This window comes from Dendrobates tinctorius, unplaced genomic scaffold, assembly GCF_039654945.1.
Source record: "Dendrobates tinctorius isolate UK_male_01 unplaced genomic scaffold, ASM3965494v1 ptg000063l, whole genome shotgun sequence".
NCBI lineage: Eukaryota > Metazoa > Chordata > Amphibia > Anura > Dendrobatidae > Dendrobates > Dendrobates tinctorius.
The window spans coordinates 12,889,636-12,906,143 of record NW_027361731.1 but is presented as its reverse complement, the minus strand read 5'-3'; the positions used below and the strand labels follow the sequence as shown (position 1 = coordinate 12,906,143).

Sequence of the window (16,508 nt, the reverse complement as noted above, 5' to 3'; positions counted from 1 at the left end):
GTAAGTGTTTTTTCATCTTGCTTCACCGTCATTATATGTTGGGGGCTGCCTATTACTTTGGAGTCTGCTCTGGGGCAGTTTAGATTTTCCTTTCTGTCTTTAGGCTATTTAGCTCTCCGGCTGTGATCGAGGGGTCTAGGGCACCGTAGGAACCCCCCACGGCTACTGCTAGTTGTGTTGATAGGTTCAGGGGTCTGCAATCTGATAGCGGCCAACTTCTCTGGTTTTCTGGACGTAGCGACTATTTTTGTGTTTGCCTCCTACGGTGACTCTTTCATAACATCCTCTATCCCATAGTCCCGTGCCCATATACCCATCACACATATCATCTATCCCATAGTCCAGTGTCCATATACCCATCACACATCCTCCGTCCTATAGTCCCCATCTGGGTGGCGCTGAGCAGGGAGTTCCTGGAGATGTGCTGTTATGTAACATGGCAGTGTGTCTCTGTGTGCAGTCACTGATGATGCCATTTTCTATGCTGGTAACAATAGAGCGCGGCAGTAATAGATGATGGGTGATTTATTTCTATCACATGCTCTCTGCTCCTTTCTGGGGGGGGCAGACAATGGCTGGGAGCTTATGTTCCCGGGGATGCTAGATTTCTCTCACCCGGTCAGTGTCTGCTGAGGTGTTGTGGAGTGGGAAAACTGTTGCTCATAGCAACCAATCACAGCTCAGCTTCTTTTAAACAGCTCTGGTGAAATGAAAGATTCTTAGAGATTAGGTGGGGCTATGTGGAGTGGGCGTGGCTAATAAACATATATATATATACTAGCTGAAGAGCCCGGCGCTGCCTGGGCATAGTAACTAACTGTGGTTAGTTATAACAAATTATAATTATCCTCCATCCCATAGTCCCGTGCCCATATACCCATCACACATCCTCTATCCCATAGGCCCGTGCCCATATACCCATCACACATCCTCCATCCCATAGCCCCATGCCCATATACCCATCACACATCCTCCATCCCATAGTCCCATGCCCATATATCCATCACACATCCTCCATCCCATAGTCCCATGCCCATATACCAATCATACATATCCTCCATCCCATAGTCCAGTGCCCATATACCCATCACACATCCACCATCCCATAGGCCCATGCCCATATACCCATCATACATATTCTCCATCCCGTAGTCCCATGCCCATATACCCATCATACATATCCTCCATCCCATAGTCCCGTGCCCATATACCCATCATACATATCCTCCATCCCATAGGCCTGTGCCCATATACCCGTCATACATATCCTCCATCCCATAGTCCAGTGCCCATATACCCATCACACATCCTCCATCCCATAGTCAACTATTATGACATCATAATGAGGGGCGGCAGGGCTTGCAACCTATGATGACATCAGCGTCGCCATGGCAACCGTTGTGACATCATAATGAAGGGCGGGGCTTGATACGCACACACTGCTTCCCCAGTATGCAAATAGGGGCATTATGACATAATGAGGGGCGGGGCTTGTCGCGCGCACACTTTTTCCCCAGTATGTATATAGGGGCAAAATTGTTTGGTGAATTGGAACGCGCAGGGTTAAAATTTCGCCTCACAACATAGCCTAGGACGCTCTCGGGGTCCAGACGTGCGATTGTGCCAAATTTTGTGGCTGTAGCTGCGACGGTGCGGATGCTTATCCCAGACATACAAACATACACACACACATACATACACACATACATACACACTTTGAGCTTTATATATTATATATATATATATATACACGTTTTTGTTCTGTTTCCTGTTATACATAGTAACATAGTTATTAAGGTTGAAGGGAGACTAAGTCCATCTAGTTCAACCCATATCCTATCCTAACCTGCCCTAACGAGTTGATCCAGAGGAAGGCAAAAAAACCCCATGTGGCAAACATTAAGCTTCACATTGGGGAAAAAAATTCCTTCCCGACTCCACATACGGCAATCAGACTAGCTCCCTGGATCAACGCAATATTAAGGAGACTAGTGTATATACCCTGTAATATTATACTTTTCAAGAAAGGCATCCAGTCCCTTCTTAAATTTTAGTAGGGAATCACTCATTACAACATCATATGGCAGAGAGTTCCATAGTCTCACTGGTCTTACAGTAAAGAATCCGCGTCTGAGTATGCTTAAACCTTCTTTCCTCCAGACGTAGAGGATGCCCCCTTGTCCCCGTCACAGGTCTAAGAGTAAAAAGATCATTAGAAAGGTCTTTGTATTGTCCCCGCATATATTTATACATTGTAATAAGATCACCCCTAAGCCTTCGATTTTCCAAACTAAATAACCCCAAGTGTAATAACCTGTCTTGGTATTGCAGACCCCCTAGTTCCCTAATAACCTTGGTCGCTCTTCTCTGCACCCGCTCCAGTTCAGCTATGTCTTTCTTATACACCGGAGACCAGAACTGTACACAGTATTCTAAGTGTGGTCGCACTAGTGACTTATATTGAGGTAAAATTATGTTCTCCTCATGAGCATCGATGCCTCTTTTAATGCATCCCATTATTTTATTTGCCTTCGCAGCAGCTGCCTGACACTGGCCACTAAATGTGAGTTTGTCGTCCACCCATACACCCAGGTCTTTTTCAGTGACAGTTTTGCCCAGTGTTTTACAGTTAAGCACATAATTATACATCTTGTTCATTCTACCCAAGTGCATGACCTTATATTTATCCCCATTAAAGCTGATTTGCCATTTATCAGCCCAAGCTTCTAGTTTACATAAATCCTCCTGTAATATAAAATTGTCCTCCTCTGTATTGATTACCCTGCAGAGTTTAGTGTCATCTGCAAATATTTAAATTCTACTCTCTATGCCCCCTACAAGGTCATTAATAAATATGTTAAAAAGAAGCGGACTCAAAACTGACCCCTGTGGTGCCCCACTGCTAACCGTGACCCAGTCCGAGTGTGCTCCATTAATCACCACCCTTTGTTTCCTATCCCTGAGCCAGCTCTGAACCCACCTGCACATATTTTCCCCTATCCCCATTGTTCTCATTTTATGTATTAACCTTTTGTGTGGCACCGTATCAAAAGCTTTTGAAAAGTCCATGTACACCACGTCCACTGCATTCCCTTGGTCCAGTCCGGAACTTACCTCTTCATAAAAGCTTATCAGATCAGTCTGACAAGAACAGTCCCTTGTAAACCCATGTTGATATTGGGTCATGGGGTTATTCTTCTCCAGATACTCCAGTATAGTATCTCTTAGAAAACCCTCCAGGATTTTACCCACAGTTGAGGTTAAACTTACTGGCCTATAATTTCCAAGTTCAGTTTTTGTCCCCTTTTTGAATATTGGCACCACATTTGCTATATACACCAGTCCTGTGGTACAGACCCTGTTATTATGGAATCTTTAAAGATTAAAAATAATGGTCTATCTATGACTGTGTTTAATTCCTGCAGTACTCGGGGGGTGTATCCCATCCAGGCCCGGGGATTTGTCAATTTTAATGATTTTTAGACGCCGCCGTACTTCCTGCTGGGTTAAGCAGGTGACATTTAATGGAGATTTTTTTTATCCCTGATCATGTTATCAGTCATGGGATTTTCTTGTGTAAATACTGTTGAAAAAAAGTCATTTAGCATATTGGCTTTTTCCTCATCCTCATCCACCATTTCACCCAGACTATTTTTAAGGGGGCCAACACTATCATTTTTTAGCTTCTTATTAGTTATGTAATTAAAGAATATTTTGGGATTAATTTTACTTTCTCTGGCAATGAGTCTCTCTGTCTCAATCTTTGCTGTCTTGATTTGCTTTTTACAGAATTTATTTAATTTTCTGTATTTATTTAATGCCTCATCACTACCTACTTGCTTTAATTCTCTAAATGCTTTCTTTTTGTCCCTTATTGCGCCCCTTACAGCTCTATTTAGCCATAGTGGTTTCCTCCTATTTCTCGCATGTTTATTCCCATATGGTATATATTGTGCACAGGTCCTATTCAGGATGCTAATACACGTCTCCCATTTTCTTTGTGTATTTTTATGTCTCAGGATATCGTCCCAGTTATTTGCTCCAAGATCATCTCTCATCCGTTGGAAATTTGCTTTCCTGAAGTTTAGTGTCCTTGTAACCCCTCTACTACACATCTTATTAAAGGATACATGAAAACTTATTAATTTGTGATCACTATTACCCAAGTGACCCCCAACCCTTACATTTGATATGCGGTCTGACCTGTTGGTTAATATTAGGTCTAGCAGTGCCCCCCCTCTTGTTGGGTCCTGAACCAGTTGTGAAAGGTAATTGTCTCTCATAGTTGTCAGAAACCTATTACCTTTGCTGGAACTGCAGGTTTTGGTTCCCCAATGTATTTCAGGGTAGTTGAAGTCCCCCATAATAATGACTTCTCCTTGAGTCGCAGCTTCATCTATTTGCTTTATGAGGATATTCTCTGTTGCTTCCATTATTTTTGGAGACTTATAACAAACCCCTATCAGTAATTTATTATTTTTCCCCCCTCCCCTTATCTCTCCCCACAGGGACTCTACATTTTCATTAGATTCATATATATTATCACGAAGGATGGGTTTTAAGGATGATTTTACATATAAACACACGCCTCCCCCTCGCTTATTTGTACGGCCATTTTTGAACAGACTATAGCCCTGTAAATTAACCGCCCAGTCATGGCTCTCGTCCAGCCATGTCTCAGATATCCCCACCATGTCCGCCCAGTCGTGGCTCTCATCCAGCCATGTCTCAGATATCCCCATCATGTCATAATTATGTTCCAACAACATTAACTCCAATTCCTCCATCTTGTTGGTGAGGCTTCTAGCATTAGTATACATGAAGTTTATGTATCTCTCTGTACCTCTATTCTTTCTTAAATTATTAACTGTTCTAACCCCACCCCCAATGTCATTATTTGTGCCCAGATCTCTATCTGCACTGTCTTCCCCTCCTATAAAAGGAAAACCCTCCCCCCCGTCCCTAGTTTAAACACTCCTCCAACCTTCTAGCCATTTTCTCCCCCAGCACAGCTGCACCCTCCCCATTGAGGTGCAGCCCGTCCCTAGCGTAGAACCTGTAGAACCTGAGAAGTCGGCCCAGTTCTCCAGGAACCCAAACCCCTCCTTCCTACACCAATTCCTGAGCCACTTATTAACCTCCCTAATCTCCCGTTGCCTCTCTGGCATGGCACGTGGTACAGGAAGTATTTCTGAAAATACCACCTTGGAGGTCCTTGCTTTAAGCTTACAGCCTAATTCCCTGAAATCATCTTTAAGGACCTTCCACCCACCTCTAACTTTGTCACTTGTGCCAATGTGCACCATGACCGCTGGATCCTCACCAGCCCCTCCCAGTAATCTGTCAACCCGATCAGCGATGTCGGACTCGAGCGCCAGGTAGGCAGCACACCGTTCGACGATCCCTTTCTTTGTGACAGATTTCCCTATCTGTTCCCCTAATAATTGAGTCTCCCACTACCAGAACCTGTCTGGCCTGCCCTGCTCTCCTATTTCCCCCCTTACTGGAGCAGACACCCCTCGGCTTTCAGAGGACATGCCTTGCTGCAGCAGTGCTACTCCTGCAATAACACTCCCCTCATCTGCCAACTTAGCAAACTTATTGGGGTGTGCCAGATCAGGACTAGCCTCCCTGGTGCTCTTCCCTCTACCCCGCCTTCTAACTGTCACCTAGCTAGCTGCTTCATTGTCCTGCAACTCCAACCTAGCATCCCCCCCTCATCTATCCCATTGAGCGTCTGCTCAGTGAGCAGAAGACTCCTTTCCATATTGTCTATGGATCTCAGTGTTGCCAGCTGCACATTTAGATCCAGTATCTGGGCTTCCAAATGCACAATGTGCTCATATCTCGCACAGCAGTATGCACCCTCGACCGGCTGGTCAAGGATTTCATACATGCGGCAAGACGTGCACTGGATGGCATTGGCAATAGTGGAGTACATCCTAATGGGGATTGCACCAGACAGAAAAGATAAGCAAAAATAAAATAAAAAGTATTAATAAAATATAACAACAATTCAGTAATACCTCCCTTGGAAACTCCCTGAATCCAAAGTCACTGAATCTCAAGTCACACACTTACCACAGTTCGCACTTACACTCAGGTCACACTCAGCTCGTTCACACTCGCTCAGGCAGAAGATTTAAAAGATTTTTTTTTTCCCCTTTTACCAGTACACCACCCTGCTGCTCAATGCACTTCCAAAAGGAGTTGAGCCCCATCCAGCTGCCCCTTATAAACCCTTAATTATGAACTCCCACCCTTAATTAACCCCTTGTGAATATAGTTACACCTCAAGATTTAAATGCAGTATAGTTAACCCTTAAAAACACAGATAGTAAAATAAGAGATTAACCCTGTAGAGAGAAAAAATAGGTTAAACAAGCCCCCCCAAAATTGAACAGGTAGAAAGCACTCAGCAACCTACAATTCAGCAACTCACACACGTATTTCTTATAGGTTTTCCAAACACCTCTTCACTGAATCTCAAGTCACACACTTACCACAGTTCGCACTTACGCTCAGGTCACACTCAGCTCGCTCACACTCGCTCAGGCAGAAGATTTAATAGATTTTTTTCCCCTTTTACCAGTACACCACCCTGCTGCTCAATGCACTTCCAATAGATACATACGACCCAACTATGGAAGACAGAAAGTGAAGAAACTGATTGCTCTCATAATACAGGGCCCCTTTCTTGGCCCCCACACAGTGTAATGCCCCTGTAAGCAGGGTTCTGCCACCACAACCAGCTGCCTTGGCACTTTTCCATGGCCTGGTACTGCAGATTTTTATCTGTCACCCCATTCCTTTGCTTGGCACCAAATCTGTTCTGCCTTTGGGGCTATGGTCTTTATAATATCAGGAAACTGCATCATCAAGGTCACCTGAGCTGGTGTACCATCTATACTCTTCCCATTGATTCCTCAGGGTCCCGTGTGGACGGCATATGGTAGTCTTTTTGTACAAATGTAGCACAGCCCTGAAGATTCTTTTTTTATGACACACCTTTTTACACCCCTTGTGCAGTATATACGATGCCCCTAACACAGTATAAAGTTTCCACAGTACTGGCATCTCTCACACAAAAGATATTTCCACAGTATCGCCATACCCCCACACATAGTATAATCTTCTCACAGTATCGCCATTCCCTCCTCACACTATAATGTTCCCATAGTACCACAATTTCACCAAACACAGTATAATCTTATAGTACCACCATCCCACCACACACAGTATAAAGTTTCCACAGTACCACCATCCCACCACACACAGTATAATGTTCCCACAGTACCACCATCCCTCCACACACAGTGTAATGTTCCCACAGTACCTCCATCTCACCACACACAGTATAATGTTCCCACAGTACCACCATCCCACCACACACAGTGTAATGTTCCCACACTACCACCATCCCACCACACACAGTATAATGTTCCCACAGTATCACCAATCCACCACACACAGTGTATTGTTCCCACAATATCACCATCCCACCACACACAGTATAATGTTCCCACAGTACCACCATCCCTCCACACAGTGTAATGTTCCCACAGTACCACCATCTCACCACACACAGTATAATGTTCCCACAGTACCTCCATCTCACCACACACAGTATAATGTTCCCACAGTACCACCATCCCACCACACAGTGTAATGTTCCCACAGTACCACCATCTCACCACACACAGTATAATGTTCCCACAGTACCTCCATCTCACCACACAGTATAATCTTATCACACTACCGCCATTCCCTCCACACAGTATAATGTTTCCACAGTACCACCATCCCACCACACACAGTATAAAGTTTTCACAGTACCACCATCCCACCACACAGTGTAATGTTCCCACAGTACCACCATCTCACCACACACAGTATAATGTTCCCACAGTACCTCCATCTCACCACACAGTATAATCTTATCACACTACCGCCATTCCCTCCACACAGTATAATGTTTCCAAAGTACCACCATCCCACCACACACAGTATAAAGTTTCCACAGTACCACCATCCCACCACACACAGTATAATGTTCCCACAGTACCACCGTCCCTCCACACACAGTGTAATGTTCCCACAGTACCACCATCTCACCACACACAGTGTAATGTTCCCACAGTACCACCATCCCCCACACACAGTATAATGTTCCCACAGGACCACCATCCCACCACACACAGTATAATGTTCCCACAGTACCACCATCCCACCACACACAGTATAATGTTCCCATAGTACCACCATCCCACCACACACAGTGTAATGTTCCCACAGTACCACCATCTCACCACACACAGTATAATGTTCCCACAGTACCTCCATCTCACCACACAGTATAATCTTATCACACTACCGCCATTCCCTTCCCACAGTATAATGTTTCCACAGTACCACCATCCCACCACACACAGTGTAATGTTCCCACAGTACCACCATCCCCCACACACAGTATAATGTTCCCACAGTACCACCATCCCTCCACACACAGTGTAATGTTCCCACAGTACCATCTCACCACACACAGTATAATGTTCCCACAGTACCTCCATCTCACCACACACAGTATAATGTTCCCACAGTACCACCATCCCACCACACACAGTGTAATGTTCCCACAGTACCACCATCTCACCACACACAGTATAATGTTCCCACAGTACCTCCATCTCACCACACAGTATAATCTTATCACACTACCGCCATTCCCTCCACACAGTATAATGTTTCCACAGTACCACCATCCCACCACACACAGTATAAAGTTTCCACAGTACCACCACACACAGTGTAATGTTCCCACAGTACCACCATCTCACCACACACAGTATAATGTTACCACAGTACCTCCATCTCACCACACAGTATAATCTTATCACACTACCGCCATTCCCTCCACACAGTATAATGTTTCCACAGTACCACCATCCCACCACACACAGTATAATGTTCCCACAGTACCACCATCCCACCACACACAGTATAATGTTCCCACAGTACCACCATCCCTCCACACACAGTGTAATGTTCCCACAGTACCACCATCTCACCACACACAGTATAATGTTCCCACAGTATCACCAACCCACCACACACAGAGTAATGTTCCCACAGTATCACCATCCCACCACACACAGTATAAAGTTTCCACAGTACCACCATCCCACCACACACAGTATAATGTTCCCACAGTACCTCCATCTCACCACACACAGTATAATGTTCCCACAGTACCACCATCCCACCACACACAGTGTAATGTTCCCACAGTACCACCATCCCACCACACACAGTATAATGTTCCCACAGTACCACCATCTCACCACACACAGTATAATGTTCCCACAGTACCTCCATCTCACCACACAGTATAATCTTATCACACTACCGCCATTCCCTCCACACAGTATAATGTTTCCACAGTACCTCCATCCCACCACACAGTGTAATGTTCCCACAGTACCACCATCCCACCACACAGTATAATATTCTCACAGTACCACCATCCCACCACACACAGTATAATGTTCCCACAGTACCACCATCCCACCACACACAGTATAATGTTCCCACAGTACCACCATCCCACCACACACAGTATAATGTTCCCACAGTACCACCATCCCCCACACACAGTATAATGTTCCCACAGGACCACCATCCCACCACACACAGTATAATGTTCCCACAGTACCACCATCCCACCACACACAGTATAATGTTCCCATAGTACCACCATCCCACCACACACAGTGTAATGTTCCCACAGTACCACCATCTCACCACACACAGTATAAAGTTCCCACAGTACCTCCATCTCACCACACAGTATAATCTTATCACACTACCGCCATTCCCTCCACACAGTATAATGTTTCCACAGTACCACCATCCCACCACACACAGTGTAATGTTCCCACAGTACCACCATCCCCCACACACAGTATAATGTTCCCACAGTACCACCATCCCTCCACACACAGTGTAATGTTCCCACAGTACCATCTCACCACACACAGTATAATGTTCCCACAGTACCTCCATCTCACCACACACAGTATAATGTTACCACAGTACCACCATCCCACCACACACAGTGTAATGTTCCCACAGTACCACCATTTCACCACACACAGTATAATGTTCCCACAGTACCTCCATCTCACCACACAGTATAATCTTATCACACTACCGCCATTCCCTCCACACAGTATAATGTTTCCACAGTACCACCATCCCACCACACACAGTATAAAGTTTCCACAGTACCACCATCCCACCACACACAGTGTAATGTTCCCACAGTACCACCATCTCACCACACACAGTATAATGTTCCCACAGTACCACCATCTCACCACACACAGTATAATGTTCCCACAGTACCTCCATCTCACCACACAGTATAATCTTATCACACTACCGCCATTCCCTCCACACAGTATGTTTCCACAGTACCACCATCCCACCACACACAGTATAAAGTTTCCACAGTACCACCATCCCACCACACACAGTATAATGTTCCCACAGTACCACCATCCCACCACACACAGTATAATGTTCCCACAGTACCACCATCCCTCCACACACAGTGTAATGTTCCCACAGTACCACCATCCCACCACACACAGTATAATGTTCCCACAGTATCACCAACCCACCACACACAGTGTAATGTTCCCACAGTATCACCATCCCACCACACACAGTATAAAGTTTCCACAGTACCACCATCCCACCACACACAGTATAATGTTCCCACAGTACCTCCATCTCACCACACACAGTATAATGTTCCCACAGTACCACCATCCCACCACACACAGTGTAATGTTCCCACAGTACCACCATCCCACCACACACAGTATAATGTTCCCACAGTACCACCATCTCACCACACACAGTATAATGTTCCCACAGTACCTCCATCTCACCACACAGTATAAACTTATCACACTACCGCCATTCCCTCCACACAGTATGTTTCCACAGTACCTCCATCCCACCACACAGTGTAATGTTCCCAAGTACCACCATCCCACCACACACAGTATAATATTCTCACAGTACCACCATCCCACCACACACAGTATAATGTTCCCACAGTACCACCATCCCACCACACACAGTATAATGTTCCCACAGTACCACCATCCCACCACACACAGTATAATGTTCCCACAGTACCACCATCCCCCACACACAGTATAATATTCCCACAGTACCACCATCTCACCACACACAGTGTAATCATCTCACACTACCGCCATTCCCTCCACACTGTATAGTGTTCCCAGAATATCAGCTTCCCACACACAGGATAATGTTTCCACAGTACTGCAATCCATCACTTTCTAATGTTCCCACAGTACTGCTCCCTACATACACAATATAGTACCGACCACCAACAATTAATAAATACTCAGCCTCATTCTTGATGCAAATACTAATGAACCCAAGATCTATTGGAGCACCCCCAGGGTAGTGGGTTTACTCGGTCCCGTGCTGGTGTCTTAAAAGGATGTGTCACGGTGACAGTGACCCGGTCCGTGGCCCTTAGTGTCCATGTAAAATAAGAGGATAGATGCTGAATAAAGTTTGCGTAGAAAAGTTTGTGACGCCACCTGTGGTATCTGGTCAGAGGTGACCAGCGCTGCAGTGCAGATCCTCTGGGACAGATGGTATGATGCAGCAGAGGTGTAATAGCTCTCCAGAGGCAGAGCTGTAGTCCCAGGGCAGTGATGGTAGATGTTGAGGTAGACGGTGCAGAAAGAAGGCAGAGACACAGTTGAATGCAGTTCCAAAGCTTTTCTCATTGTTTTCTGATGCTCATAGATGCCCGCTTCAGTGCTGTGTCCTCCAGGTGAGGGGGTCAGCCAACTCCCAGGCAAGTTAAGTACACCTTTCCAGCACAACTGTCCGTATGTGCCTTTTCTAGACGTCTCCTTACTAGTGCTAATCTGAAGTACTTGTAGTTATGAATTACACTCTAGTTCCTCTTTCTTGCTGTTACTTAGAACTCCCTCGCATGACAGGTAGCCTACTTCAGGGACTCCTTACAATCGTGTCCCGGCTCACACATGTTGCTACAGTGTCGTTGAGTCTTAGTTGGGAATAAAGCGTTCACAGCTTCTATTCCTCCGGTTTCTGCTGTAGGATCATTAGCATCCACGCAGCCTCGGATACCGGCACCCGGCCTCTGGCGCATAAGCTTGGAGAAGGGCTCTGATCTAGCCCCAGTCCCCAGCTCTCCTCCACACGTCCCATTCTTTCCTTTCCTTCTGGAGAACTCTTTCTGCTCCTTTCCTTCCCAGCAGCTCCAGCTCACAGGGAGCTACTGCATATATGTCCTCTCACTCCATCCCTCTCTGGGGAACTGATCCTGATCTCCTATCAGTTCTCCAGCTCTCTAGTGCGACCTAAGCTCCACCCACCTCCCAGCACCCTTCATGAACCAAGCAGGGGTCATAGAGGGTGCTCTGCTGCTCTAAGGTGTCTGTGCTGGATGCAGGTGCTGGAGTCTGGTCAGGTGTCTCCATCTTACCTGGGTAGTGGGATACTACACCTCAGGAGGAGGTGCAGTACCTCTGTGGCGACTGAACCCTCAGGGGCGTCACACTATGAGATATTTACCACATGATAGTTGGATCGGCAGGAGTGTATCATCCAAAACAGAAGCCCACTTGGTTGCTATGGTGCCTAAGAATTGACAGGGCTCAGTGGGGTTTCCTATTGGTCACTCTCTTCTTCCCATCATCACAATTTCAGGGATATCCACACTCTCATGATGGTGATACCATTGAATAGAATAGTGAATCAGGGAGTCAGAAGCTCTTGATCCACCATTCAGCCCTTCGCTTGTGAGTCTGAGACTTCGTGCACTGCAGGTACAATGGCGTCACTACATCAGACCTGTAGTATGGAGCATTACTACTCACAGTGCACAGACTGGAGTAGTTCACCCCGGGAACCTACATCTAACTATCTACCTCCTGATGATTCTGTTAGGAGAAACGCGATGAGGTTTTGCCTATCCATCATCAAAACTTGAGTACCCTTTTCTACTGTTGTCAACATGTGTTGGCAATCTTTGATTATATTTTGTTGATTTTGTCATGAATTATGCCTTCCAGATATATTATTATATCACCCTAATGTTTTACTATCAGTTATATCAGGGTCTATTGAGGGTGAGCCGTCGTGCATCGGGGGGGCACCATTCCGCTGACCAGTAGGGTGCCAACCTCCGCTGATAGGAAGGTACACAGTTAGAGGGAACAGGTAGTTAGGTACTCGTTTGTTCTGCACACGTCACTTTATTGTCTTTGTCAATTGCACTGTTTTTGCAATTTTTTCTATTGTTGCCTACCCAACTACTACTTTTTTGGCAATTCCTATACACTCCTTTCCTGGTTATTTGAGTGACCGCATGCTTCACTTATCCAGGGTCATCTAGGAGATTTAGGGTACAGCCGTCGTTGAGCGGGGGCGCCAATCTCAATTATGTTTAGGGTGCCAACCTCTGCTGGTAGGCAGTTTGATATCAGGACCCCCATTAGGGTTCAGTAGGTGACACGGTTGTTTGTGTTTTAGTGTGGTTGTTTTGTCCTTTATCTAGACTTTAATAAAGGTTGGTTTTTATATTCTATATCTATATCTGTAAGGCTCCTTGTAAATACAATTGAAGTTTTTGACATAACCGGTTCATATACTTACGTAAGGCGCATGCAGAAATAGGTGGAGCTGACCGGAGGAGGCGTGGCAGGGGCGGGGCTTCATGAGGGAAGTCCGCAGCCCTCCGTCCGCAAATGTGAGACCAGCCTAAATGAGACGAGAATTAGCGTTATGGAAGATGAGTCTATGTGAAACGTATTCAGCTGCCGACTCCGAGGGAGAAACTGCTTGTTGTCTGTGGCCTAAAATATAATAATCTTTAATTTTTATATAGCGCTAACATATTCTGCAGCGCTTTAGTTTGCACACATTATCATCACTGTCCCCGATGGGGCTCACAATCTAAATTCCCTATCAGTATGTGTTTGGAATGTGGGAGGAAATCGGAGAACCCGGAGCAAACCCACGCAAACTCAGGGAGAACATAAAAACTCCTTGCAGATGTTGTCCTTGGTGGGATTCGAACCCAGGACTCCAGCGCTATATAGGATTTATTAGTAGATGTAAAGAAGAAAAATAAATACTGTAAAATAATAAATCTCATATGTTTCCCTTATTATCTCCAGTAATTGTATTACACAGGATTTTTATGATGTTACATCGGCTCATCTTCTCATTCAGGTCTCTACAATATCGGATCCTCTCAGTGAAGATCTTCTACATAAGAGAATTTTCCTGATTTACAAATTTTTACAAATCAAGGATTTTTTGTCTCTGATTATTTCAGTTTGTTTTTGTCCCTGATCAGTTGATATCTTTTGCTCTGTCTTCAGAATATACTTGAGTGTTGATATAGGGATTTGATGTCTTGCGACTTCAGGGCTTTTTCCAATCAGACGTGTTGGACATCTTTTTGGCAGGGTTTTTTCGGATTGCAGACAGCAGCTTTCCGTTCGTATCCTTTCTAGTTAGTGTGGGCCCCACCGTTTGCTCAGCCTATCTTTCTATCTGTGTTTGTGTTTTCATTTTGTTTCACCGACAATACATGTTGGGGGCTGTCTATTGCTTTGGGGTCTGCTCTGGGGCAGTTTAGATTTTCCCTTTTCTTTCTTTAGGCTTATTTAGTTCTCCGGCCGTGACGAGGCGTCTAGGACCACCGTAGGCACACTCCGCAGCTACTGCTAGTTGTTGTGGCTAAGATCAGGTGTCTGCAATCCGCTAGTTACCAACCTCTCTGGTTTTCTGGGCTTAGCTTGCTTTTTGTTTTTCCTCCTCGGTGACTCATTTGCAACAGGGCAGAATGGACATGGGGCAGAATGTGGCAGAATGTGACAGTGAAACACAGGAGGGGGCAGAATGTGACAGTGAAACACAGGAGGGGGCAGAATGTGAGACACAGGAGGGGGCAGGATGGGAGAAACATGGTGCAGGATGGATATAATGTAGACAGATGGGGCAGGATCGGGAGCTCATATAGGGCAGAATGGATACTCATGAGGGCAGGATGAGAGAACATATGGCTGGAGCCAGGAATGAGACACACGGGGGCCAGGATGGGGTATATTATTACCATAGGGGCTAATTAAGGGATACTATTACTGCAGTAATGTATTTATATTTTATTTTTTTGAGGATATTGTTTTAAATGGGGGGAGGTCCTGTTACTGTGCAGAGCGACACTATGTTGCCTTTTTTCTTCATCTGGTGTAGTGTAGAAGTTGGGAAAAAATTAAGTAATGTATTCTGCAAGTGGAGCTCTAGATAACTGTGTTATTTAGAGTTTAGCGTCATCAGTAAATATTGAAATTCTACTCTCTATGCCCCCTACATCGTATCAAAAGCTTTTGAAAAGTCCATGTACACCACGCCCACTGCATTTCCTTGGTCCAGTCCAGAACTTGCCTCTTCATAAAAGCTTATCAGATTAGTCTGACAGGAACGGTCCCTCGTAAACCCATGTTGAATTTGGGTCATGAGGTTATTCTTCAGATACTCCAGTATAGTATCTCTTAGAAAACCCTCCAGGATTTTACCCACAGTTGAGGTTAGGGGGTTAAACTGCCAGGAATTTTATTGCAGCCGCACCTGTGCCATCCCTGTGGTGTACATCTATGTTCTGGGGCCCAAAAGGGTTAATTTTTTTAAACAATTGTTTATTGTGTGAAAAAATAAAATGTGTCTTCTGCTTTTTTCTTTTTACAATAATTGTTGGAGCCAATTTTCTTTAGAAACATTTTTATATCTGCTTTATTTCTGGTGTTTTTCTTGTAATATAGGAAAGTCTAAAACCAGAAATAAACCCCATAAATCACTGTACATGGAGACTTTGGGATCAGATCATTTCTGTCCTTGGTGTTTGTGGGAACAAAAAATCTTTTATAAAAGCTTCAAACTTCTTTGTGTGAATCAGAGCTGACATCTAACGTGAAAGAAGATTACAGTGCGGGGAAGACGGGAAACCTTCATATAGACGGCCGGTGGGGATGGAGTCAGTGACGGACTCTGGCCAAATATGTTTCTAGAGCGGTAGTAGAAGATGAAGATGTCGTCCTCATCATGAAGTAGTTATTTCTCATGTCACGTGTAATGAATATCTCCTGCAGTATTGCTAGTGCCGATTCCAGTGTCGGTAAGGCTGGTTTCACATTTGCGGAGGGAGGGCTGCGGACTTCCTTCGTGAAGCCCCGCCCCCTGCCACGCCTCCTCCGGTCAGCTCCGCTTATTTCTGCATGCGGCCTGCGTACCTTATCTTTAACATTGGGTACGCAGGCCGTGCCGCAGTATGCGGAAGCCGCCCCCCGCATAAAATTCCAACATGATGCGTTCTACGTGGGTCAAAACGACGCATGCGGCGGCATCCGCATAATGTGGCA

The 16,508-nt window shown here is 45.3% G+C and overlaps 2 protein-coding genes across 6 annotated transcripts in view; both read left to right on the top strand.

Moving 5' to 3' along the window:
- LOC141094189 (uncharacterized) overlaps nucleotides 1–16,508 on the top strand; it is a 402,263-nt gene that overhangs the window by 132,751 nt on the left and 253,004 nt on the right. The window lies entirely within an intron of this gene.
- Nucleotides 1–16,508, top strand: part of LOC141094238 (uncharacterized) — a 172,400-nt gene that overhangs the window by 119,916 nt on the left and 35,976 nt on the right. The window lies entirely within an intron of this gene.